Raw genomic sequence first — 27633 nt, 5'->3', positions numbered from 1 at the left:
TGATTGGGATTTACGCTGTTTTCTTTAAGTTTTCTTTCTTGAAGTTTTTTAACTTTCTAAATAAACTGTCAAGATACAATGCCCTTAGGGTGAAGGCATACAGTTTAATATGCTGCTCTCTATGATCATTTTCCCCCTCCTCTATGACCCCCCCCCCTTTTCCCTCCCCCCCCTTTCCCATTTCCCCCTCCCCCCCCCTCCCCCCTTTCCTCCCTTCCCCCTCCCCCCCTCCTCCCTCTCTCCCCCCCCCCCCTCTTTCACCATATCTCCTCTTGTTGTATTCATGCATTGGCTGAGAGCCCAGCAAATGATGTTTAATCAGCTTAAATATAGTTTACAGTTTAATCTAGTATCAATAATGTATTAGATTTGTTTGAGTATAATCCAATACACAAACATAATGATAAGATATAAACTGTTCTTGTTATCTATGGGACTCAACTATGCACTAGCAGTGTTTGCAGCAACCTTTTAATTATTTCATTCATATATCCCCAATGATTGACCTGAATACAAACAGTATATTCTTAACTAATACTGCAATTACATTGTCATAACTATGAATTAAATGTTTAGCATTGATTACTGTATTGACTATCTATATAAACAGGTACAAGCGCTGGAGGGGTTAATGTTTTAATTTGCAATTTAAATGTCCCCGTTTTCGCGGGCTTTTCTGTATTTAAACAGGCAGCTTCCGCTTCTCCCACTCCAAGACGAAGCCCTATTCCTAAGGGTGAAACGCGTTGAGGGGGAGAATGCGGTGCTAGCCTTGTGTGTTCCATCAATAAAGTTTTTTGAAGATCCCAGCAGCCTCTCTGAATCAGACATGCGCAGTTGCGCCCGAATCCTCCATTGTTTCCTGCTTATAAGCTCCACTCCACGCTATCACCTGAACCTGACGAAGGAAGAACACTTCTGAAACGCGTTGTTCCGGGTACAGCGTGGAGCCTTTTTGATCCTCTGCAGCTTCCATAGTTTGTGCAATCAACTGGGACCCAGCCCTGCTATCCGGACGCGGAGAGAGGGACTCACTGCGACCTGGATAGTTTACTCAGCCACTGAGCCAATCTTTATTATTTTTATGTAAGTAACGGCTTTTATTATTTCTTGTTAATAAATCACACATTTTAATCAATTTGCACTGCCTTGGCTATCCTCCTCCTTTGGGTTTTTGCTGCGAGGCACCGCCAGTTATTGACTGAAGACACAGACATACACCACACGGAGGAAAAGCCTGAGACAAGATTTGCCTGTGTTTTTTTTCACCCACACATGCCCGTGTGAGTGTTGATTATCTCACTTATTATTGTCACCCACCACTTTGCTCCTTTCCCCCCCCAACCCCTACCCCATCACTCTACCAGCCTCAGTTTACTCACGTTGGGCTTTTGTACTTTCTCCCTGCCTACTGTCTCATTATGAGCATGTTGCAGCTGATTAGAGCCATCTTATGACAGCAAGGAGTATCAGGATTTGCACTAAAGACAACACTGAGGGATTCTACTCACACAAGCCCGTGTGAGTACACTATTAAATTATATATATATATTTGTCTCATTATCCCTGTTGCTAAACCACATCATATTGCTGATTGCGGACCATTTATGTCCTTTCCTGTTTACGGGTATATTTCACCGAGTACACCCCACCAGATGACCATATCCAGTGACTGAAAGAACCTCAGATTAAAGACAATGCTGAGGGATTTCACTCACACATAAAAGGAAAGGGATCCTCTGGCGCGTGATTCCACTTGTGACTCCAGGACACATGCAATTGTAGGAAAAAAGAAGGAACCACAATCAGGGGTGGTTAAAAGACAGTGAATCATGTACGGTTAATCTTAATAGGAAATACACTCATATTAATCAGTAATTCTCCAGTAGGATAAGAGAGACTTCTTGATGGTACCTCAAATTGGGGAAAAAAAGGGGAAATATAGTGTAACACCGTTTTATTAACAAATAAGTAAAAAAAGAGATTGTGATTTTTCAAACAGCCAACAATTTATGGCAATGAGAAGGAGTGCATCCAGACTCCACAAGCTGTCCTCAAGAGTCCCTGGCTGTCGGTGTGGTTCTGCTCCAGCAATCAAGATGGTTTCCTGCAAAGATATGTCAGCAACGGGGGGGTCTTCTAGGTACTTGTGTACAGACCAGGTTTCTCCCTATTGCTGTCCTCCTTGCCGCAGCTCCCGCTTACACTTCTTGCGCCATGCGCATCCGTCGCAGTGCTGCCTCCAAGCCAGATGAAACTCAAACTTCTCAATACGGTGGCCTGTGATGCCCAAAGTTTGTCAGAAGTGTTTCGCCCACAGCTTCTTCAGTGACAATAATCCATATGGGATATCCTTCAAGCTTCTAATTGCGTAATTAATTTAAAAATCCACATCCAAACTCATTTCTAATATCCTTCTATGTCTTGATTCTAATGACTAACATCTCTCACTATATCCTAACTAAAATAAAGTTTATTTTAAAATAATACATTATATACTTTATTGAAATCCACATATTTGGCTGTATTCATCTATTATGTATCAGGGGAGGAGAACACCTTCCTTTGAAAATTGTTTATTTATGTGGTATTATTTAAAAGAATTTGCTTCAAATAAAAGCAGTTAATTCCATCTCCAGATTTAACCCCTTAGGTGCTAGAGTTTGAAGGGTGAAAATCCAAAAGGATTCTCTTTTGGATATTTTTTGAATAAAATCACCCCCCCCCCCCCTCCAATCTGCCTTCACTTGCTCAATACCCCAAAATTTTCAACATGCTGGGTCCTTATTGTGTACGTTCTTATAGTGATTAGATACACTGTGTGTTTCTAAACCATTAGTAATATTCCTAATGTGTTCGCCTATACGAGTTTTTAATTTCCGAATTGTTCTCCCTACATATTGGAGATTACATCCACATTTTAGAACATAGACCAGCGGTGCGCAAACTGGGGGGCGCGCCAAATTATTTAGGGAGGGCGCAGCCTGTGCGGCGAAACCTGGGGGCAGAGCAGAGCAGAGCACGGGCGGGCAGAAGCTCAGTGCTGCTGCTGCTATTTCCCTGTGCTTGCAGAGGGGGCGGTGCGTCTCTCTGCACACAGACACAAGCCCTCCTCTTCTGTCTTTACTCCTCCAGTGTTCAGCAGTGTGGGGAACCGAGCATGCAGTAGTGTGTGTATAGTGATGTGTGTGTGTATGTGTGTATAGTGATGTGTGTGTGTATAGTGATGTGTGTGTGTGTGTGTGTGTATAGTGATGTGTGTGTGTGTGTGTGTGTGTGTATAGTGATGTGTGTGTGTGTGTGTGTGTGTGTGTATAGTGATGTGTGTGTGTGTGTGTGTGTGTGTGTGTATAGTGATGTGTGTGTGTGTGTGTGTGTGTGTGTGTGTGTGTGTATAGTGAGGTGTGTGTATAGTGAGGTGTGTGTATAGTGAGGTGTGTTTGTGTATATATGTATAGTAATGTGGTGTGTGTGTATATGTATGTATAGTGATGTGTGTGTGTGTGTGTATATATATATGTGTTTTGTGATTGAATGTGTGGTGTGATTGTGTGTGTGATGAGTGTGTGTGTGGTGTGGGGGGTGTTGTTTGTGTTGTGATCGAGTGTGTTGTGATTGTGTGTGTGGGGGGTGTTGTGATTGTGTGCGTGTGGTGTGTCTGTGTTGTGATAGTGTGTGTGTATGGGTGTTGTGATTGAATGCAGCGGTGCACAAACTGGAGAGTGTACGTTCTCCCAAGCTTGGCACTTGGGGAGACAAACAAAATTGACATTGAAGCATGCTCAGCAGCAGTCAATGCGCACACCCCCACACACAGCCACACACAAACACAGAAATAGCCCTGATCCATGCCCCCCCACTCGTGCTTGCAAAATTATGCAGGACACCCTGTGCTCATGCTTGGAGAGTTGGTGATGTCACCACTCTCGGCGGCAGCGTGGACGCAGCCTAATTTTGCAAGCGCGAGCTGTTGAAATAAGTATTTAGACATATTTGTATTTACATTGTATATCGTTTAATAAAGGGGGGGGGTTCATGTGATTTTGATTACGTCAGGCAGGGGGGGCCCGAGAAATTAAATGGATGAAAAGGGGGGCTCGGCATAAAAAGTTTGCTCACCCCTGACATAGACTATCCCTTTGCTGTTGCACGTAACATGTGATTTAATTGGATAGTCAATCAATGAGACAGAACATTTTAAATGAAACTGCCTTCGTGCCTAGCTGTGTGTTATTTCTGCAGGCTTTACAATTGAGGCATTTTGTGAAGCCTTTAGAAAGTTTGTCCAGCCAGCATTGTTTCTGTTGTATGGGGAGATAACTTGGCACCAATTTTTGTTTTAAATTAGGTGCCTTGGAGAAGACTACATCTGTTTTTTCCCCTATATTTCTTTTAGCCACTGGTCTTGTTTTAAAATGTGCCAATGTTTCCTTAAAATTCCCCTGATTTGGTTTGATTGGGTGCTATATGTTGTTATAAATGGAACAACATCTTTCCCAATCGGGTTCTGTTTTTTTTTATTATATGCCAGCATATCTGATATTTTAAGTTCATCTACTTTCTTGATTGCTGTTTCTATAGTTGTTACTTTATAATCTTTCTCAAGGAATCTGTCTTTCATGAACGCAATCTGTTTGTCATAGTCCTCCTGTTTCGTACAGTTACGTTTCAAACGTCTAAATTCCCCGTAGGGTACGTGCTCCAACCAATTCTTCCTATGGCAGCTATCTGCCTTAATAAAATTGTTGCAATTTACTGTTTTAAAATGTGTTCTGGTATTAATATGGCCTGATTCTATAAAAGTCTCTAAGTCTAAAAATTCTACTCTTGATGTACTAATGCTGTGTGAATTTCAAATTTAAAATTATTCTGATTAATAACGTTAAAAAAGTCCTGTAATGACGTTTGGTCCCTGTGACGATAGCCTACACAGGTCTATTAATATTACACAAAAATAACTGGGTTTGAACTGAACGAGGCTTAAGATATAATAAAGTGATTTTATTCCTTAGGATAGGTGAACACACAAAATAATGCAGTAACAAGACAAGAAGTACACTTACTTAGGGGTTGGGGAATGAGAAGTAGTATGATGTAGCATTTCTCTCAGCAATCAGGTAATCATTCAGATGATATCAGGAAACCATGTCAGCAAACGAAGACAAAGGATATAGGGTGGACAGCCAGTTTATAAACCTTTTGTCCCTCCATCCTTAACATTAAGTACCTGTGATTGGTTTTCAATTACCTCCAGCCAACCTTTAACATGGGAACACATTTTAACACATGCCCCCCTACTAGCTGGCACAGGCGCAGTAGAACTCTGGGGTCTCATTTCTGTAGCCCCACATATGCAAATGGAATGCCAGCCAGTCTGCCCATTTGGAGTTCTGGCAGGAAAACCTTTGTTGGAAGGTGTTAAATGGAACACTTAAAAACTGCTCTGGTTTGAGCATTCTCCGCCCACAGGTAAACAGTGGGGGTGACAAAACCCTTTGAACAATACTTAAGCCCTAGACATTTGGTCGCCTCTAGGGCCATCTGCTATCCTGGTATGCAAGAGAATTTCCTCTGGGTCTTTTCCATACCTTGGGACACAGTATCAAACATAAAACATAAACGTATTAAAATATCCGGTTCCGTTGGGTCTAGCAGGTCCAAGCTTCCCAGTTCTCATTGCTGGAACTGGGACATCATATGGTCCAAAAAGCGACTTGCTACGACCTACGGAACCGGAGATACACAAATGCACATGAAATAATTTTTCATTTTTTTTTTTTTTTTTTCCAAAATTTTTTATTAGGCATTTAGATAATTCACAGTATGCATGAAACAAACGATAATACAGCCTAATACAGATTTTCTCCTTTTGTTGGTTAGAGAAACCGGAAATAAAAGAGGAAAGCTCACCGCTCCCCTGACCCTCCAGGGGCTATGTGGGGAGCGCGAGTATGGAAACAGAGAGTAAGAGTGGGAATAGGAAGGGGAGGGTGGGTGGGGGGGGGATACCCATTGCTTCCCGTGTCCTCAGTCTATTTTCATTGGTGCCCCTGACCTGGTTATCATTTTTCATTTTAATACAAAAATCTCCGCTAAAAAGAAATCTCAGCTTTTCACTAAACCCCATGGAAAACAACGGGCAGCTCCGCCATAGACTTTCAATGGTAAATCGCCGCCATTGAAGTCAATGGGGCTTTTTCGCCATTGAAGTCTATGGAAAAAGTCCCGAACTTTCAAGGGGGTCCATACTCCGTCGGGTTGGTCCAGGAGGGTCAAGGATGGTTCTGCAGTGATGCCGGAGCAGTGACTACAGATACCCCAAACCTTGATCTGCTGGGCCCTCCGGAACCGGAGATATGGAGTACTAAATTTCAGCTTTTTCCACTTAGTCGTTTTTCTGAGACGTTTCTGCCGCCGCCGGCAAAGCCTATGGTGCGACCCGCTCTATCTGGTTCGACCCTTATCGGGGGTCCAGGATTCGGGGACCCGGTTGTGGTCGAGTGGGGGGAAGCCTAGTAACTAGGGGCAAAAAGAATTTTATTTCTAGGTGCTCTAGAACTGTTTATTCCCACGCTAATTGTCGTTGTACTTGACCCAAGTGATTTTAACTCTTTTAAAGGACATTGTATCCGCTTTGCGGTTTGCAGTCTGGAAGGCAGGCAACTTGTTCTTCGAAAGTTACCTCGAGGAATCTCCATTGAAGTCAATGGGCCCATTGACTTTCAATGGGAAACCGCCGCTCTCCCTCTCGGACGCCACCTGCTGGTCTTTACAGGAAACAGGACTAAAACAGCACAATTCTCTATTGAAATGCATTGAGCCCTAATGGCGGCCAATGGGGACCTGCAAAATGGTGCCTGAAAAGGCGGGAAAACTACACAAAGAGCTATAATCATTAAAGAACTATTAACCCTTGTGCTCCCGGATGGATTCTAGTGTGTGTGATGCCGACATTGATTAAACCAGACATTACAGGGGAACAGGGGAAAATACATTTACATGGTATAACAAGGGTTAAATCACAGTTCTGGACCTCAGCCCAGTTAACCCCTTGTCTCCCTGGTGAGGTCAGGGGATGGCCAAATGGGGTGCAACACCTTTAATACCAGGCCACACCCTTTCTCCCTCTACAGTCCCCTCTCCAGATAATAATAATAATATCGTCAATATAGCGACGGTACAGCACCAGGTTTGCTCCCCAGCTCTGATTGGACCAGATGACTTGATCTTCCTACCAACCAAGAAAAAGATTCGCATAGCTGGGGGCAAACCTGGTTCCCATCGCGGTTCCCCTAGTCTGGAGATAAAAGTCCCCCCCCAAACCAGAATACGTTATGATTCAAGATAAACTTAATCCCGTCTACTACAAAATCCAGCTGTGTCGGGGCTATTGTTTCATATTTCTTTAGACTGTATAATATGGCATCACAACCTTGTACATGATCTATACAAGTGTATAGTGATGTTATGTCACAGGTAGCTAGCATTAAATCTGATTGCCAGACAACTCGTTCTAATAGCTGTATTATTTGGGTTGTATCCCTTAGGCCGAGTCCATAGAAGGACAGGCCGTGCTAATCCGTGCGGATGCTCCGCGCTGAGCCCCTGCATCGTCAATGAGAATGCCTTGAGAGGGGGCTCACGAGAGCGTCTGCAGGCGTGCGGAGGCGCTGGATTTTTCAGCCGACAGCCAAGCTGTTTTTCAGCACGCTGTCGGCTGAAAACATTCAATCAGCGCGGAGCAGCGTCAACATCACGGCGCTGTGACGCCGGCACCGTTGACGTCGGTGTGTCGTGGGCGATTGGACCAGCGATGTCATTGCCCCGCCTCCCTTATTCTCCCCCTGCCTCAGATCGCGCCCGCTGGCTCGCCTACATGGGCATGAAATCGTGCAGATTTCAGCAGGCGAGCCTCAGCGCGGCTCCGAACTCCTTACCCCTCTATGGCCCCAGCCTTAGATGTGACGGTAATTTCTTTACTGATGGCTGCAGTATTGTATCTATATAGGCGGATAGATTTTGTGTCAATGATCCTATTCCCGATATTATTGGCCTGCCGGGAGGTTTAAACTAACGACTTGTGTAGTTTAGGAAGATAGTAAAAGACCGGCATCTTCGGGTTATCTGTTTTGATAAAATCATATTCTTTCTTTAAGAGAATGCCCCTCTGTAGACCTTCATCCAAAAGGGACATCATTTCCTTTGTGAATATTATACTGGGATTATTCTTCTGTTTTCTATATGTAGTTCTGTCTCCCAGCAACCTCTCTGCCTCTTCTATATAGTCTACTATATCTAAAACAACCACCCCTCCCCCTTATCTGTGGGCTTGATTATGTAACGGGTATTCCCCCACCCAATCGCAGATGTACTGTAGTGTGAGTGCGGAGAACCTACAGTTACCGAGTGTGGTGCTTTACCTGTTAGGCTCACAGGAGGGCTGAGCTTCCGCCACGGGGAACCTGGGGCAAGTATATTGTCAGTAACCCTGTACTCAGTGCAGCGCCTCCACCTGCGATGGTTCCCAGCAGAGCGGGAATTGTTCCTCGCAGAACACATACAAATACTCAGCACAACGTATGTGTAATAACCAATACCTTTACTTGTGAGCATAAGACACATATAATATCAACAGAATAACAGGTGTCCCTCTCTAGAGGAGACACTGACTACTGCGTCTCGCAGGACGCTCCCACCTACACCAGGTGATCCCACCCCGTGTCCAATAATCCCCACACAATGTCCCGCACTCTTACAGAGAGAGGATATGTGTGACTGTGCAGTCACTAGTGAAGCTAATAGGATCGTTGGTGCACTTGTTGATAAGGGGTTACCTGCCGAGCACTCCAGTGCTCGGGCCTGCAACTGGCTTCACAAAGGATCCAATGACGGAAGAACACCGGAACCACCATCCAGGACGATCCCATGCAGAAAGCCTCTGCAGCGGCAGCGGAGGCCTGCGGCCAACCTTCTGAACGGATGCGCAGCATCTGCCGAGTCACTAACTGACTCTGTGAACTAAAGTGATGCTTGCTGCTACTATAGGCCATCCCTACAGCACAGCAACCTTGAATGTCTCCAGGGGAAAACTCCTAGGGGCATATGGGGTAGCCTGTCCTATGCAGGTGGGTCACTGACCCCCTGCACCCACGCTACCTCTCCCCGTCACCACCCAGGTCCCCTCTGACTAACTTCTACCTAGCACTTCCAACCCCTGCAGCAACGCACTGCAACCTTACACGATGCTCTCTTGTCAGCCCTCACAGCACTGACAGCTGCGACCTGACAAGAATGCACACACACACAAACCTAAGGGCAGAGTCCCTAACCTAGGGGCCGTCCCTTATCACTTACCCACTAACCTGGTGGGGAGTTGGGGCCTGTCTGGGACCTGGGGGAACCTTACCTGGTGTATGAGCCACTTGCTCTCTACACCCTTCCTTCCCCTTCTTGCTCCCAGCTCCAACTGCCGTTCTCAGCGCGCGAAATGTATCTTTTCCTCTCTGTGCAGGGAGATACTGCAGCCCTATTGGCTCCCTGGCGTCACGTGGGGCGCTGCGGAGGCTCATGGGACTTGTAGTCCCTTCCAAGAGCCTTACCTGGTAGGCTAGGGTTCGAGCGCTCCTTTCTGCACATGCGCAACTCTTCCGGGCCGCCTGCAACTCCCTAGCCTCTTCCCTACTCTGACCCGCGCATGCGCGATCGTGCCGCATGCGTGCGCACCCGCAATGGCGGCCCCTGCTAACCGGGTACGCCGCCGAGCCTCCTACAGCTCGGCTCACTTCCTGCACCGGCCCCCACCTTTGGGAACAGCCGGCGGGTCCGTCGCTGCCTCTGGCGGCACCCGCGACCGTGCTGACCCAAAGGAGGGGGGTCTCTTGGAGCCGGAGGGCACCAAGGCTACACTTACCACATCTTTTTTTTCAGATAGATGATCTAAGACTTCTCTTTCTTTTTTCGTTAGGTTTAGTCTCTTATTACTCTTATCTTCTATCAATTTTAAATCCTCCTCAATTAGTTTCTGGAATGTTTCCAAGTATGGACCCTTACAATAGCTTGGATAAAATTTTGAGGGTTTCTTCAATGTCGTGTGTATAAACTGCTCATTTGTGTTGCCTGTATTTACTGTGGCTGTTTCTCTTTGATCCTGCTTGGTTTTTGCAAAGTATCTCTTCAGAGTCAGTCACCTCACATATTTCTGGGCATCAATAAAGACCTGAAACGATGATGTTCTGTTAGAGGGGGCAACATTTAGACCTCTACTTAGAAGTGTTTCTTCTTCCTTCAATTTATATTTACTCAAATTAAAAACTCCTATTGTTTCCCTTATTTTATTTATCTTCTCTGATCCCTTCTTCCCCCCTCTGCACCCTCTCTTCTTTCCCCGTTTCTCCCCTCTCTGGAGGTTATGGCTGAATTCGCCCTCAACATTCTTGGATTATAGCCTCCCTGATCTCTGTCTCTCTCCCCATCTCTCCTCTGTCCTAAAAAAGGAAATTCATGATTTTGGTAATGATTTTCCTTTCTCCAAGGGGATCTGCGTCCTTCATATTTATCTCTCCTATTACTGAAATCCCTTCTTTCTAATTAATTCTCCCTAAAATAATATTCCCTTTTATTTGGTTCTCTAAAGTGGAATTCCCTCGCTCTATCCTTTTTGGATTTTCACCCTTCAAACTCTAGCACCTAATGGGTTAAATCTGGAGAAGCAAATTCTTTTAAATAACACCACATAAATAAACCATGTTCAAAGGAAGGTGTTCTCCTCCCCTGATACATAATAGATGAATACAGCCAAATATGTGGATTTCAATAAAGTATATAACATTATTATTTTAAAATAAACTTTGTTTTAGTTAGGATATAGTGAGAGATGTTAGTCATTAGAATCAAGACATAAAATGATATCAGAAATGAGTTTGGATGTGGATTTTAAATTAATTAAGCAATTAGAAGCTTGAAGGATATAAATACTGTTGTTACCCCATGTGGATTATTGTCACTGAAGAAGCTATTGGCGAAACGTGTCTGACAAACTTTGGGCATCACAGGCCACTGTATTGAGAAGTTGGAGCTTCATCCGGCTTGAAGGCAGCACTGCGACGGATGCGCATGCGCGAGAAGTGTAAGCGGGAGCTGCGGCAAGGAGGACAGCAATAGGGAGAAACCTGGTCTGTGCACAAGTACCAGAAAACCCCCTGTTGCTGACATATCTTTGCAGGAAACCATCTTGATTGCTGGAGCAGAACCCACACCGACAGCCAGGGACTCTGGAGGATGGCTTGTGGAGTCTGGATGGACGCCTTCTCATTGCCATAAATTGTTGGCTGTTTTTGATTTTTCAATCTCTTTTTTTTACTTATTTGTTAATGAAACAGTGTTACACTAAATTTCCCCCTTTTTTCCCCCCAATTTGAGGTGCCATCAAGAAGTCTCCCTTATCCTACTGGAGAATTACTGATTAATGTGAGTGTATTTCCTATTAAGATTAACCGTACATGATTCATTGCCTTTTAACCACACCTGATTGTGGTTCCTTCTTTTTTCCTATAATTGCATGTGTCCTGGAGTCACAAGTGGAATCACGCGCCGGAGGATCCCTTTCCTTTTATGACTGTTACCTATGGAGGTTGGTGAATCACCTCTAAGAAACTCTGGCAGCAGGACTCCATTTTGTGTGGGATTGAACTTTACCATTTACCTTAATACGGTTGGCGCAACTATTCTTTTTCCCTTTCACTCACACATGCCCGTGTGAGTACACATATCATTATTATTCTAAATATCCCCGACAATTCATCTTATTGCAAGTTTGATACTTTTATTCACTGTATGTTTCTTTCTTTTTTGTATGCGCTCATCATTACCACACTCGCACTCTAACCAAGGATCAGGGGACGATCCTTCCGATTGAGCAGCAGCATCATCAGGGCCAGTATCATTTGTTTTATTTCATACTTTTCTGAATTGAGGGAATCACAACACACCCAGCTATTTTGAAGGAGCGCCACTGTTACCCGTTCTTGCACTTTCCTTACAAATCTGGTCAGAGGTACAATTCCTTTTAACGCGTTTTAGCTGTCCATAGGGAATGTTATTTAACCAATCCTTATGGTGACAGCTGGTACGGTCCACATATGTATTGCAATCTATGGACTTGAAATAAGTTTACATTTGACCTTCTTATTTTCAACATATAGATGCAGATCTAAAAAATGAATATTATCCTTACTCACAGTGTATGTATGTAGAATCCTCCCGAAGGGGGTGTTAGCGCTGCACAGCCGAAATAAAGGACTTGTTGGAGGCTGATGATGAGATTATGAAAAAAACTTTATTGCACATGGTGCAAGCAGATCCTCTTGACGCGTTTCTGCCTGGTTGGCCTTTGTCAAAAGAGTGATCTGCCTGCATAAAAAACACATACATATAGGGTGTGTAAATGTCCACACCTGTTCCTGTTACCAAACCCAACAAGCCACAGGTGTATATCATCACCACTCCGCAATGTGAAAAAAACAGTATATTAAAAGAAGTGACCAAAATGTCTTCACATCAAGCAATTATCTGGCATTATATATAAACGGCCTATTATGCCTGAGAAAGATTATATATTGTGGAGATATGATAATACATATATACATTGGTCATAATTAAAAACAAAGACATATTTAGAAGAAAAAGATATGTGCTGATATGTAAAAGCACACCATGTGTCTTGATCTTATAGTGAACCCATAATATTATTATAATATACCCGACTAAATGGATGGAGGTATAAAGGGAGACAATGCGACTCATAAATTACAATAATAGATAATGGATGTTACCTAGGGGACCATTGAATATTTTTTAGCTTCATTAATATGCAATTATATTCAGGGAGAGGAGAAAGAAAAAGAAAAGAAGAGCAGGGAAGGATAATAAAATGTCAACTAGATAGGTTGATACATGTATACGTTGGTAAATATATTAGATACTGTCACGGTAGCTTGCGACAAGTTGTAATTTACACCAAAACTATATATATAAATATATATATATACCTGGGTTTGAACTGGGACGAGACTTAGATATGATAAATATAATTTATTCCTTGATAAAGGTGAACACAACAGATTATACAATAACAGCAAAATATAGACACTTACTTAAAGATTAGGACAGAAGGCCATCAGGATACAGATTTGGCCACTTCTCCCATAATTCCAGTTGACATCACAGCAAAACAGGCAGGACACATGCATGAAGACATTTGCATGAAGAACATTTGCATCAAGAACATGAACAACAATGGGTAAAAGGTGGTTCTGACTTATATATCATTTTAATCATCTCTTTCCCAGATACGGCGCCGTGCCGTCTAGCAAACGTCCCTTTCAAGCTTTTGAAGCTCGGTTTGGACTTCCAGGTCCCAGTGTAAAAAGTTACACTTACTCTGGTTAATTTTCTTTTGGTCAGTTTGGGCCAAGCATACCACTTAGCCTTTGATGACCAGGCTTGTCATTCCTGCTCATTATCATAGCAGGGGGTGGCAGTTTCTCAGAACTCAACCAAAATTTCATATTTACTGCAAATCATTGCATAACTTCCGTTCCGTAATACACACAGTCAGGTGAGATATATTAATACAATCCTTGACACCTGACGCTCGCAGAGAGACCCTACATTACAGTGTAATATGAAAATTAATAGAGATATTAATATCTGGCATTTAGCAGCCGTTACATATACAGTGTTTAGACTCCAAAAGATGGGCTACATCCAACGGATACACATATGTAATTCTTATCATGTTCAGCCAAGGACATCTCATAATATTCTTATATTTAATAAGGTCACCCATTCAGATATCCTGTTTGGGGTAGCCCCCCCCCTGGCCCCATCAATAAAACCTTTTGAAGTAGGCTTGTAGCTCCTCGCATAAACAATTAGGTAATTACCTGTTGATCACTAGGTGTCACACCTCTCTGTTGATATGCAAGCTTCCTCACGGGAAGTGTATATCAAACGTGAATAGACTCATATGAGGCACCATTTGGTTCCTCATGCATTACAAAGGCAGGCAGAGGTTATTAGCATTTGGGATGCGCATTGTAAAATTGCCCCAGTGAGTCACAAATATCAAAAATATATGTCCCCCATCTGCATCTATCATGTGGGGCTCTAAAACCTTCTCTTCTCTAAGACACCAGCTAAGAATACCTTGCTGGCAGGCAAGACAGGTTAAAATATTCCCCCCCCCCTTTCCCCTCATGCTCCAGACATCCCTGCCCTGCAGCTATTTCTCATAAGAGGCCACCCATACAAGGCAATCCACTTACACGCTGACACAGGCAGTTGCAGGCCCATGAGGCAAAGGGAATACACAGATAACGCATTAATTAGCCCACTGGGCTTACACAGTTAACCCCTTAAGTCCCAGTGTGTGTGTTATGCAGACACTGATTAACCAGACATTACAATGGAACAGGGGAACAGGGGAAAACACATTTTCATGTTATAACAAGGGTTAAATCACATTTCTGGGCCTCAGCCCAGTTAACCCCTTGTCTCCCTGGTGAGGTTGGAGGGGGGCCCTTGGGGGGTAACCCCGTTAGTCCCGGGCCAAACCCTCACTACCGTCACAGATACATTAGTCAAAAAATGTTTCAATTCCCATTCCACATTTAAACCATAAGGTTGCAATGTGTTCAGAGAAAAGATCCATGACATTTCTTTTTTATTTAAGCGATTTAACCTATCCCCTCCTCTTGCATGAATGGAAACATGCTCAACACCAAAAAATTTAAAATTCTTTAACCCACCCTGGGGACACTGAGAAAAGTGTTTAGCCACTTGATGGAATAAATCCCGTTTGTTAATTAGCCGGATGTGTTCTGAAATTCTGATGTACAATGATCTTATAGTCCTACCTACATATTTATAGTTACATCCACATATGATCACATATACCACGTGAGTTGTTTGACAGTTGATGAATGTATTTATCCTGTACTTGCTATTTGGAAACAATGTATGTATCCTTTTTATGGGAGATGCATATTTACAATATTTACAAAATCCGCACCTGAAAAATCCTTTAGGTATATTTCTTATGTTAGATTGTTTTGGCTGAAACATGCTTCTAGAGATAGATGTGGCTAATGTGTTGGCCTTCCTAAATGCAAATTTAGGTCCTGTTTTAGTAAATAATTCCAAGTCTTTGTCCAGTTTAAGTATATTCCAATGTTTTGAAATTATTTGTCTAATTTGTGACGCTTGTTTGCTGTATTTTGTGATGAATAATGGAGTATCATTTAATCCCCGTTTTTTTACCTTTATTAGTGTTGTCACTTTTTTTGTGACTTAACAGTTGGGCTCGATCCATAGAATCTGCATTCGTGAAGGCCGTATCTACATTTTCTTGTGTACAGTATATCCTCTTGACAGGAATTTAGACCCTAATGTTTTTGAGTGTTTTAAAAATGTTTCTTGGTTAGAGCAAAGACGTTTGTACCTCATGAATTGTCCCTTAGGAATACCACGGATCAATGCTTTGGGGTGACTGCTATCTGCACGTAAGTATGAATTCCTGGCGTGTGGTTTCGTGAAGATGTCTGTTTGCATACCTGTTTCTGGATCACCATGGATAGTCACATCAAGATAATTAATTTTCTCAGTATTAGTATCAAAAGTGAAGTGAAGATTGATATCATTTCTGAATTGAGGGAATCACAACACACCCAGCTATTTTGAAGGAGCGCCACTGTTACCCGTTCTTGCACTTTCCTTACAAATCTGGTCAGAGGTACAATTCCTCTTAACGCGTTTTAGCTGTCCATAGGGAATGTTATTTAACCAATCCTTATGGTGACAGCTGGTACGGTCCACATATGTATTGCAATCTATGGACTTGAAATAAGTTTACATTTGACCTTCTTATTTTCAACATATAGATGCAGATCTAAAAAATGAATATTATCCTTAAACTGAAGATTCCAATCGTTGTGGTTCAAATTATCAATGAATCCCAGGGCATCTAATTGTGTGCCACGCCAAACGAGGATCACATCGTCTATATAACTATGTCACCGGTCCAGACCCGCCCAAGCTCGCCACCCCTCCAGACATGGTCCTCCTCCCAGGCCCCCATGAATAGATTGGTGTTACTAGGGGCGAATCTGGTCCCCATAGCAGTACCACACAACTGCAAGTAAAAACAATAATTGAACCAGAAGTAGTTGTTGTTTAAAATAAAATGTATTCCTGAAATTAAAAATTCTAATTGTTCTTTATGGAAAGAAACATCTCTCATAAGCACTCTTCTAATTGCCTCCAAGCCTTTACTATGTTCTATACTTGTATAGAGTGACACTACGTCACATGTTATGAACAAATAATCTTCCTCCTAATCTAGTTGATGAAAAATATTTATGACCTGAGTACTATCTCTTAGAAAGGAGTGTAATTGAACCACATATTTTGAGGAAATGGTCAATGTACTCCGACAGATTTTGAGTGATAGAATTTATTCCAGATACTATTGGCCTGCCGGGAGGCCGCTCTAAATTTTTGTGTATTTTGGGGATAAAATAAAAAATAGTCAGTCTGGGGTACTTGTTGTTCAGATAATGATACTCTTTATCATCTATCACTCCTAAAGTCCTGGCCTGTTCGAGCAACTGTTCTAAGATTTTTTTTGAAGCCAATTGTTGGACTGCTTCCTAGAATCTTATATGTAGAGGTATCACCCAAAATACGATTGGCCTCACTCATATAGTAGTCTCTTGACATAACTACTATTCCTCCACCTTTATCTGCTTGTTTAATTACAAGCTATTTATTGGACTGTAATTCTAAAATTTCTTGATGTTCTTTTTTACTTAAATTATACTTTTTATTATTACAATTTTTTTGCTGCAATTCTTCAAATTCCTTGGTAAATAGCTGAAAAAATGTTTCCAGATAGTTACCTTTACAATGTTTAGGAAAAAATTGGGATTTTGGCTTAAGACCTGAATGTTGATAAAGTGCTAAATTATCATCAACAACTACTTCATTTGGTTCTTTACTACATTCCTTAAAAGTTTTTTCTTCTGCACTTTGTTTCAGAAAATAGCGCTTGAGTAAGTTTTCTCAAATATTTGTGAGCATCCACAAATAGCTTACTGTAAATGAATTTGGGCCTTGGGCTGGCGCATAATTCAAACCTTTGTTTAGAAGTGAGACCTGATCTTTCGTTAGTTCCACATCTTATACTATATTAGTGAAAGCACTGTATGCATGCATGCATGCCTGCCTGCCTGGATGTCCGGTGTCCCTAGGGGAAATCTGATTGGTCCCTTGGCCCGCCCCCGCACACCTCTCATTGGCCTGAGGCGGAGTGACGGGCCAAAGGACACAGGGACACAAACACACACACACACAGGGACACACACAGGGACACACACACACAGGAACACACACACACAGGGACACACACACACAGGGACACACACACACACACAGTAGGGGGGGGTGTACATTAGCAGCATGTATAACCCAGGGGGTGGGGCTCACATACCCACCAGTCCCGGAGCCTCCGCCTCTTCCTCCCCGAACATCAGCCTCCACACCCGCGCGCACCTCCTCCTCTCCCCGTGTTTCCCGTGCTTTCAGCCCCCCCCCCCTCCTCCCCCCGGCGCCGCTACAGTCAGCGGGGGAGAGAGTGCCCGGGACACAGCGGGGGAGCGGCCACAACAAGCTGCCTCCCACCTCAGATCCACGTGGGACCTTCCGGACGGGTGAGTGAGCGGCCTTCACCTCCCCTCACCCCCCTTCACCCAACCCTCACCCCCCTTCACCTCCCCTCACCCCCCTTCCACCCCCTTCACCTCCCCTCCACCCCCTCCCCCCCCCCGGCGCCGCTACAGTCAGCGGAGGAGCGAGCGCCCGGGACACAGCGGGGGAGCGGCCACAACAAGCTGCCTCCCGCCTCAGATCCACGTGGGAGCTTCCGGACGGCTGAGGGAGCGGCCGGACGGCTGAGGGAGCGGCCGGACGGCTGAGGGAGCGGCCGGACGGCTGAGGGAGCAGCCTTCACCTCCCCTCACCCCCCTTCACCTCCCCTCACCCACCCCTCACCTCCCCTTCACCTCCCCTCCACCCCCCCTTCACCTCCCCTCCACCCCCCCCTTCACCTCCCCTCCACACCCCCCCTTCACCTCCCCTCCACCCCCCCTTTACCTCCCCTCCACCCTCCCCTCCACACCCCCCCCTTCACCTCCTCTCCACACCCCCCCCCTTCACCTCCACTCCACACCCCCCCCCCTTCACCTCTCCTCCACCCCCCCCCCTTCACCTCCCCTCCACCCCCCCCTTCACCTCCCCTCCACCCCCCCTTCACCTCCCCTCCACCCCCCCTTCACCTCCCCTCCACCCCCACCCCTTCACCTCCCCACCACCTCCCCCCCTTCCCCCCACCACCTCCCCCCCTTCCCCCCTCCTCCCCACTAACCTTCCCCCCTTCCCCCCTCCCCTTCCCCCCTCCTCCCCCCCTTCCCCCCTCCTCCCCCCCTTCCCCCTTCCTCCCCACCACCTCCCCCCCCTTCCCACCACCTCCCCCCTCCAACCCCCCTTCCCACCACCTCCACCCCCCCTTCCCACCACCTCCCCCTCCCTCCCCCCACTCCCTTCCTTCCCCCCCCCTCCCTCCAACCCTTCCCCTCCCCCTTCCCCCCCCTCCCCCTCCCCTTCCCCTCTCCCCCTCCCCCCCTCCCCCTCCCCCCTTCCTTCCCCTCCCTTCCCCCCTCCTCACCACCTTCCCCCCTCCTCACCTCCTCCCCCCCCCTTCCCACCTCCTCCCCCCCCCCTTCCCACCTCCTCCCCTTTCCCACCTCCTCCCCTTCCCACCTCCTCCCCCCCCTCCTCCCCCCCCTCCTTCCCCCCCCCCTTCCCACCTCCTCCCCCCCCTTCCCACCTCATTGGTCCCTTGGCCCGCCCCCGCACACCTCTCATTGGCCTGAGGCGGAGTGACGGGCCAAAGGACACACAGGGACACACACACACACACACGTAGACACACACACACACACGTACACACACACACACACGTATACACACACGTATACACACACGTATACACACACACACACACATACACACACGTACACAAACACACACACGTATACACACACACACACGTATACACAAACACACACACGTAGACACACACACACACACACACACATAGACACACACACACACACACACACGTAGACACACACACACACGTAGACACACACACACACGTACACACACACACGTAGACACACACACACGTACACACACGTACACACACACATGTATACGTAGACACACACACACATGTACACGTGCACACACACACATGTAGACGTAGACACGTACACACACACACACACACGTACACGTATACTCACACACATGTACACGTACACACACACATGGAGACATACACTCACACACAGGTATACATACACATAATGTATACACACACACATGTATACACACACACATGTATACACACACATGTATACACACACACATGTATACACACACACATGTATACACACACACACATGTATACACACACATGTGTATACACACACACACACATGTGTATACACACACACACACGTGTATACACACACATGTGTATACACACGTCTATACACACACAAACATGTTGTATACACAATATATACATACACACAATGTATACATACACACACATTTATACATACACACACATGTATACACACACATGTGTATACACACACATGTGTATACACACACATGTGTATACACACACATGTATACACACACACATGTGTATACACACGTGTATACACACACAAACATGTTGTATACACAATATATATATACACACAATGTATACATACACACATGTATACATACACACACATGTATACACACACACACATGTATACACACACATGTACACATACACACACACACACACACATGTATATACACACACACACACACATACAATGTATACACACAAACATGTATACACACACACACTATCCCCAGCACCACCACATCAGCACACCGGTATCCCATGCCCCCCCAGCACACTGGCATTCTCGGCTCCCCGCCATTCTCAGCCCCCATCAGCACCCACACATCGCCACCTTTGCACCTCCCCCATCGGCACACCCACATCCGCACCCCCACATCAGCACCAAACCCTCCCAAATCAGCACACCGATACAATCACCATCAGTACAGCCACAGCAGCACTACCACCGCACATGGGCCGTGTGGACCACTCCCCACCCAAATGCCACACCCACACCACAAACATCCCGGGCAACGCCGGGGCTCTCAGCTAGTTTCTAATATTAAAGATACCTTTAGGTTGAGTTACCTCATCCTCTTTTTTGTTCCACCTTCTCCCACCTCTGGTCCCTCTCCATTTTTTCTTTTTAGGGGTGAGGCCACTAGTGACACTTCTTTTAGGGGAGAAAATCTGTTTGAATGGAGACACGGATTCAAGTTTTTTTCACCATTTTTTTCATTCTCCGTGGTCTCCTTTCCCCCTAAAAAAGGAGAGTCCGAAAAATATCTGACCCCCACCCCCCTCTTGGTTATCAACAGATTTATATGCTTCTTGCGGTTTGGAATAACCATGTTTTCCATAAACATTTTTTGATGCTTCCTGTGGTCTAGAATATTCATGCTGATCATATGGGAATTTAGAATCTCTCCACTGATCTCTTCTGGGATGTTTACTAAACCTTTTGTATCCTCCCTTGTGATAATTTGGTCCCCAATGTGGAGGTTGATGAAAATTTTGATTCTCTCTATATGAATAAGGATTTTCATAGTACTGTCTCTTGTGATAATTAAAATTACCCCCTCTATAATTATTCCCCATTTGGGGATTATACTCTCTAGGGGGATACTGATTCTGATTATAATCATAAACTCTAAAATCTCTCAAAGGTTCCTTATGGGTAGAATATTGTCTATCAAACTTGGTGACATGAATCTGGTCATCTGACACTAGTATTTTAGGACTACTTATTGAATCGGTTGATTTTAACCTCTCGTTCGGTTTAGAAGTATCCTTATCTTTTATCTCCACATTTTTATTTGACCAATTGCTAACCTGGTCCTTTAAGTAGTCTAATTTGTCTCTCTGAAACTTTTTTGTTTTATGCCAATAACAGATTCTTCCAATTTTTTAATTTTAGCCTGAACCTCTTTATCTCGTTTAAAATTCTGTCAAAATTTGCACGTGAGGGACATTAAAACAGATGGATTTTCTAAGATGGGTGTTGTCTTGCCCAAGTGTGAAAGCTGAATTGAATTAAGACACTTCAAGGGATGATTTGAAGACAGACAGACAATTTGAAATATGGTTTTACCTAGCAATAACTTAAGTAGACACAGCAGGGGATGGTTTGACGACAGACAATTTGAAATATGGTTTACCCGAGAAGAGAAGAAAAAGATGATCAGTAATTCAATAGAGTTCCCAACTTCCTTTTAAACTTCAGCACTAACATTCTACTTTAAACCTGTCTGCTTAAAACATGGCTGCAAAAAATGACAAGGAATCCACTTTGGGTCCCATGGACACTGCAGTATGACTGGATTCTTACTGTGTTACTCCATCGCAACTTGGCCTTCCAATTCCATGCCTTGTGGAAAGTAGACTGTAATACTGCAAAGGTATTGCCGTCACGCTTCCTGGAGCGCCTCACTTGCTCAGGCGGTTCAAACTTTTTAATCTTGTTTTTCAATTGGGCGGTGTCCTCCGCTCTCACTGTACCGTTGTCTTCACTGGCATTCGTTTCTGTGGGATACAGACGCTTGGGCCGGGCCAATACCTTTTTCTCCAACTTTAGCTGAGAAACCTCCAGCTGGGCAGCAGTAGAGTCCAACATAGCATCATGCTCAGTCTTTAGGGCCTTGAGTGCCTCGTACAAGTCACGCTTTTGTTTCTCTGCCATCTTGCGGCCAGCACGCTCAGACTCCAGATCCTTCCTCAGGTCTTGAAGCTATCCTTCTGCATTTCTTTTTTCACTCAGTGCAGCTGCCAGTTCAGCTTCTTTGGCGTTGAGTCACGATACAACATCTGTCAGCTGATTCAGCACAAGGCTTAAACCGGCTTCCTTTTTTCCATTTCTGGCCTGAAGCAAAAATCCACCTTTGCTCACAGCTAACAAAATCCATTTTGAAATTATAATACACACCGTCGTGCCAGGCAGAGAAAAGACCCCACAAGTGGGTTCAACAACCATAAATATTACAACAAAACAAACTGCCTGCAACAGACTAAGCAAATAATGAGTACTTAAATTAGTAATATAATAACCACTAACGGTGCTAGGGACTAGAAATAATATCCCCCCTACATATCCTCTTTTTCTTCGCTATACATCTTTTTACTCTCTCCCTTTTCCTATGGGATACTGTTCTTATGTTATGTTTCCGTGTGCTGTATACTAGAGGCCATTATCTCTAGGTATATTTTCTTCTTTTAAATCACCATTTTATTTAGTTTCCAAAAAAGTGCTACAAAACCCCAGGCAACACCACCCTTGGGAGATTGAAAACTCCCTCACGAAGGTCCCAATGCCGGTTAGCCTTCGCGCCTTGAGCTGACAGTTACAGGGGTACCCCGATCGGGAGAAAGCAAGGTTCAAATACCAGTGGGGTGCATGGTAGGCCCAATCACATTCTTCCTTTGGGATTTCGGGCATGAGCACGCCGATGCTGCATACTGATAGTGAATAGTAAATCGCCAATGCCCTGCCCCCCACAGCTAAATGCTTTTCATTCTGGGTTAGAGTTACAAATACAAAATATAGTTGTGTGTGTGTCTCCTGGATTCTGACTATAGATGTTTGCCTCAGATTCCCATATGAACACCTCCCTCAGCCTGGCAATGTGCTTGTGGGGAGGTAACGCCAGCGCATGTGTAACAGGAATCTCTGCCATAGAGGTGTGCAAGTGTAACCATCAGTGGGAAAGGTCCCTGCGTGAGGTGGCACCACTTGTTACATCATTACTGCATATGTCAATAATAAAGGGACACTTAACCCCTCAGGTGCCTTTTCATGTCTACGTGTAACCTGTGAAATAGATGGTCAGCCCTTGCTGCTCCCTAGAGATATTAAAGGAACATGATATACAGTATTTAAAGGCGGCTGCATTAATGTCCCTCACTGGGGACGTTAGTATGTGTCTCTGTCCTCTACCTCAGTATTCACGGGACACTGTAGGACATTTGGTCGCGGCCGTTTCGCCACGACTCACCACACCGCTAGCCTTTTCACCGCTAAATTAAGTGCCTAAACCCCTGTCATGGGAGAGGGGGTTTGGCCCGGGATTAAAGTGGTTACACCCCATTCGGCCACCCACTACTCTCACATGGAAAGCAAAGGTTTTACTGGACTGTGGTCCAGTAATGTGTTTTTACCTTGCGTCAGCATCCTAATGTATATTCCCCTGTTACAATGTATTATCACCATGTAAGTGTCTGCACCACACACACTGGGGCTTAAGGGGTTAATGAGCTACAGTTTTAGGAACATACAAATATGTGTGGTGTCTTTTCAGAAATATCTGGGCTTCAAAAGGCTTGATTGAAGTTGGGTGTGAAAAGTACAGAGGGGGTTTGTGTATGTTAATACCTAATTTGCAGTCCATGGGTATATTGCTGGTAGAGACAGCTACGACCCAGGTCTGGAGCATTGGGTGTGAAATATAGCACCTGTGACAAACGTTCTCTACGCAGGAGGTCCAGCTTCAAAGCATTTCTTGACAAGGGGTTATGGGGGCCAGGGGTGCGGCTACAGAAGGAGATATCAGAATGAGTGACCTTATTAATTATAAGAATATTCTGAGATGTCCTCGGCTCAACATGCTAAAAGTAACATCTATGGATCCGTGGGACCGATTCGCACATAATGATTACAGACACATGATGTCTAGCAGGTACTAAGAGACAGATGTTAATATCTCTCTTAATTTTAGTATTACACGGTAATATTTAATCTCATTGGGAGCGTCATGCGTGCCGGAATGTATTAATATGTCTCGCGTGCCAGTAAGTATTACTGAACTGAAGTTATTTAGATAGGAAAAGCAGTTTTTAAACGTCCTTGGGTGGGAGGAGTTTTACTCTGGGTTAGACTGTCAACCTCACCACTGATTTATGAGAGGGGCTGGGTTTAGGTTGTGTTCAATGGGAAATAATTGTATATAAACAAGGCTCAGCCTATGGCTAGTGTCTTTGTGATTTTCAAGATTGCTGTATGAACTGCCAGTCCAGATTTGACTGTTTCATCATTCCATCTTAAGTAAGTGTCTATATTTTGTCTGTTATTTGTTTATCTCGTGTGTTCACCTTTTTCAAGGAATATATTATATTTTATCATATCTCAGCCGTGTCCAGTTCAACCCATGTATTTTTGGTGTAAATTATATCTTGTCATAAAGTTACCGTGACAAGCATATAATTAACTGGTGGCAGCGGTGGGATTGAACTGAACCTGTATTACAGTGTACTGCGGGACTCTGTAATATAGTGGGAACTCGAGGTGAATTGCGATTTCCTAAGGCTAAAGATATTGGACACAGTGTACAACATATAACACAAGATATGGCACCTCCTCACTGTTCCCCTACTTGTGAGAAGTATTGCCTCCAGAACCAAAGTGCTGGCCATCCACGTGACTGGAGCTGGGTACCGAAACCGGAGGAGTGCATCAAGTCGGCGCGGGGACTGGCAGCCGGCAAGGCTGAGAGGCGGCGATCGGTGAGCATGAAACCCGTCCGGCTGAGCAAAGCACCACCGCTTCAGCTGCCGTAACCATCAAACCGCTTGGAGAGCAGGGAATGGACCCAGCTCCGGGATGGCAGAGATTTGGGGAGGGATCAGGTGGTCTCGGAGACCACGGAAGTCTTGCACCAGTAGAGGTAACGGCCGTTGCGGCGGCCCGTCCGTTTTCCATGAAAGAGCTAGCACTGGTGTGTGCGTTGGGCAAGACGTGGTTCCCGGCGAAGTGGACCCAGTTCCTGGCATCGGTGCCGCACCGACCCGCTTACCCCCTCCCAGGACACGGCACTCAAGCATCTCCTCTCTGGACTCAGCAGCCCCTTGCGGGGGGTAGTCCACCGGCGGCAGAAAAGCTCCGGCACGAGCCCGGCGCTCAAGCAACTCCGCTCTGGACTCAGCAGCCTCTTGTGGGAGGTAGTCCACCGGCAGCGGAGACGCTCCGGAATGAGCCCGGAGATCGAGCTCTTCCGCTCTGGACTCAGCAGCCCCTTGCTGGGGGGTTGTCCACCGGTGGTGGAGGAGCTCCGGCAGGCGCCGCACGCTATCACTGTCAACAAGCGGGCCACAATAATGCTCGGTGCTGTCAACAAGCTTGTGCCACCCCAGGGATGCCTGCCAGCCAAGAGCTAAGGCAGTTGCATCTGGAGGGGTGCCCCTGAGCTCATCCCTGGTAAGGGGGAGACAAGGTCAGGGAGGGAGGTGTACTCAGATAGTTCCAGTTTCTGGGTTAGGATTGCCTAGGGGGGAGCGGAGTGCAGGTGGGCTGCAGGGAGGTAAGCAGCAGGAGTCATCAGCAGGGGCTGAGGTGCTGGGCCTAGGGGAGGCTAGGCAGGGAGACACTATGGAGCAGGGGGAGATAGGTCAGTGGGGTGTCAGGCAGCTGGCAGAAGCTAGGGATGGGCTAGGTAGGCAGGAGGTTCTTTGTTCTGACTTTCCAGGAGTGACCCCCCTGACAGATTCCCCAGGGTTCCCAGAGGTAGGGCTGTGGGTAGGTAGGCATCCAGGAGCTGTAGCCAGGGCTAGGGGGGTACAGCAGAGGGTTCTGTCCCCAGGGCAGCCAAGAGTAGCTACAGGGAGGAAGGGCAGCACAGTGGAGGGGAGAGGAGTGATGCTGGCCCTAGCAGCAGTGGTGGTAGCAGGTGCTTGTTTCCTGGCCTTCAGTTGTGTGGGCAGGAACAAAGCATCTGGGTACTTTGTCCCAGGAGGCACAGGAGAGGGTAGGAGTCAGCACCCCAGGTGGTTTCTGGAATCTAGAAGTCATGCCACTCGGGGTGGGGACTGCCCCAGAGCCAGGGAGGAGAGGCAAGGGTATAGCGGAGCAGCTACAGGGGAGCACAGGGCCAGGGCAGGTAGGGTCCCTACAGGATAGTGACATAGCTCTTTCCCAGACTTGGTTGACAGGAAAGCAACGGCCTGTGCTTGATAGCTGGTCTCTCGCTGGTGCAGAGACATGCCAGTCTCTGAGCAGTATGCAGCCTGGTCTGCAGAGGTGCCCCTTCACAATGGGCTTGGTTCACCAGGCACTGGGTGGGGGGCAGAGGGTGGCAAAGGAGGATGCCCGGCGGCCACGTTGGAGCCCTGCTCAGCAGGGTCTGGACTTCACTATCCAATGTGGCCAGGACAATGTACTGGACAATGCCGGAGGACCATTTTGCCAGGCCAACCCCTCAGGACTTATTGAGTGCTTCAAGGATGCCAGTGGTGTCCCAGTGCCAGGGTGGGCAGCTGGGGCACAAGGCACCCATTGAGCAGGGGAGGTGTCATGGGAGAGGGGGTTTGGCCCGGGATTAAAGGGGCTACACCCCATTTGGCCATCCCCTACTCTCACCTGGGAAGCAAGGGGTTAACTGGACTGTGGTCCAGTAATGTGTTTTTACCTTGCTTCAGCATCCTAATGTATATTCCCGTTACAATGTATTATCACCATGTAAGTGTCTGCACCACACACACTGGGGCTTAAGGGGTTAATGAGCTACAGTTTTAGGGACATACAAATATGTGTGGTGTCTTTTCAGAAATATCTGGGCTTCAAAAGGCTTGATTGAAGTTGGGTGTGAAAAGTACAGAGGGGGTTTGTGTATGTTAATACCTAATTTGCAGGCCAAGGGTATATTGCTGGTAGAGACAGCTAGGACCCAGGTCTGGAGCATTGGGTGTGAAATATAGCACCTGTGACAAACGTTCTCTACGCAGGAGGTCCAGCTTCAAAGCATTTCTTGACAAGGGGTTATGGGGGCCAGGGGTGCAGTTACAGAAGGAGATATCAGAATGAGTGACCTAATTAAATATAAGAATATTATGAGATGTCCTCGGCTGAACATGCTAAAAGTAACACCTGTGGATCCGTGGGACCGATTCGCACATAATGATTACAGACACATGATGTCTAGCAGGTACTAAGAGACAAATATTAATATCTCTCTTAATTTTAGTATTACATGGTAATATTTAGTCTCATTGGGAGCGTCATGCGTGCCGGAATGTATTAATATGTCTCGCGTGCCAGTAAGTATTACTGAACTGAAGTTATTTAGATAGGAAAAGCAGTTTTTAAACGTCCTTGGGTGGGAGGAGTTTTACTCTGGGTTAGACTGTCAACCTCACCACTGATTTATGAGAGGGGCTGGGTTTAGGTTGTGTTCAATGGGAAATAATTGTATATAAACAAGGCTCAGCCTATGGCTAGTGTCTTTGTGATTTTCAAGATTGCTGTATGAACTGCCAGTCCAGATTTGACTGTTTCATCATTCCATCTTAAGTAAGTATCTATATTTTGTCTGTTATTTGTATATATCTTGTGTGTTCACCTTTTT

At 45.6% G+C, this 27633-nt stretch overlaps 1 protein-coding gene across 1 annotated transcript in view; it reads left to right on the top strand.

Annotated features, from left to right (window-relative positions):
* LOC142466804 (uncharacterized) overlaps positions 1–27633 on the top strand; it is a 345151-nt gene that overhangs the window by 115854 nt on the left and 201664 nt on the right. The window lies entirely within an intron of this gene.

This window comes from Ascaphus truei, chromosome 15, assembly GCF_040206685.1.
Source record: "Ascaphus truei isolate aAscTru1 chromosome 15, aAscTru1.hap1, whole genome shotgun sequence".
NCBI lineage: Eukaryota > Metazoa > Chordata > Amphibia > Anura > Ascaphidae > Ascaphus > Ascaphus truei.
Note: the sequence above shows the minus strand (reverse complement) of the source record. Positions and strands in the feature narration are given on the sequence as shown.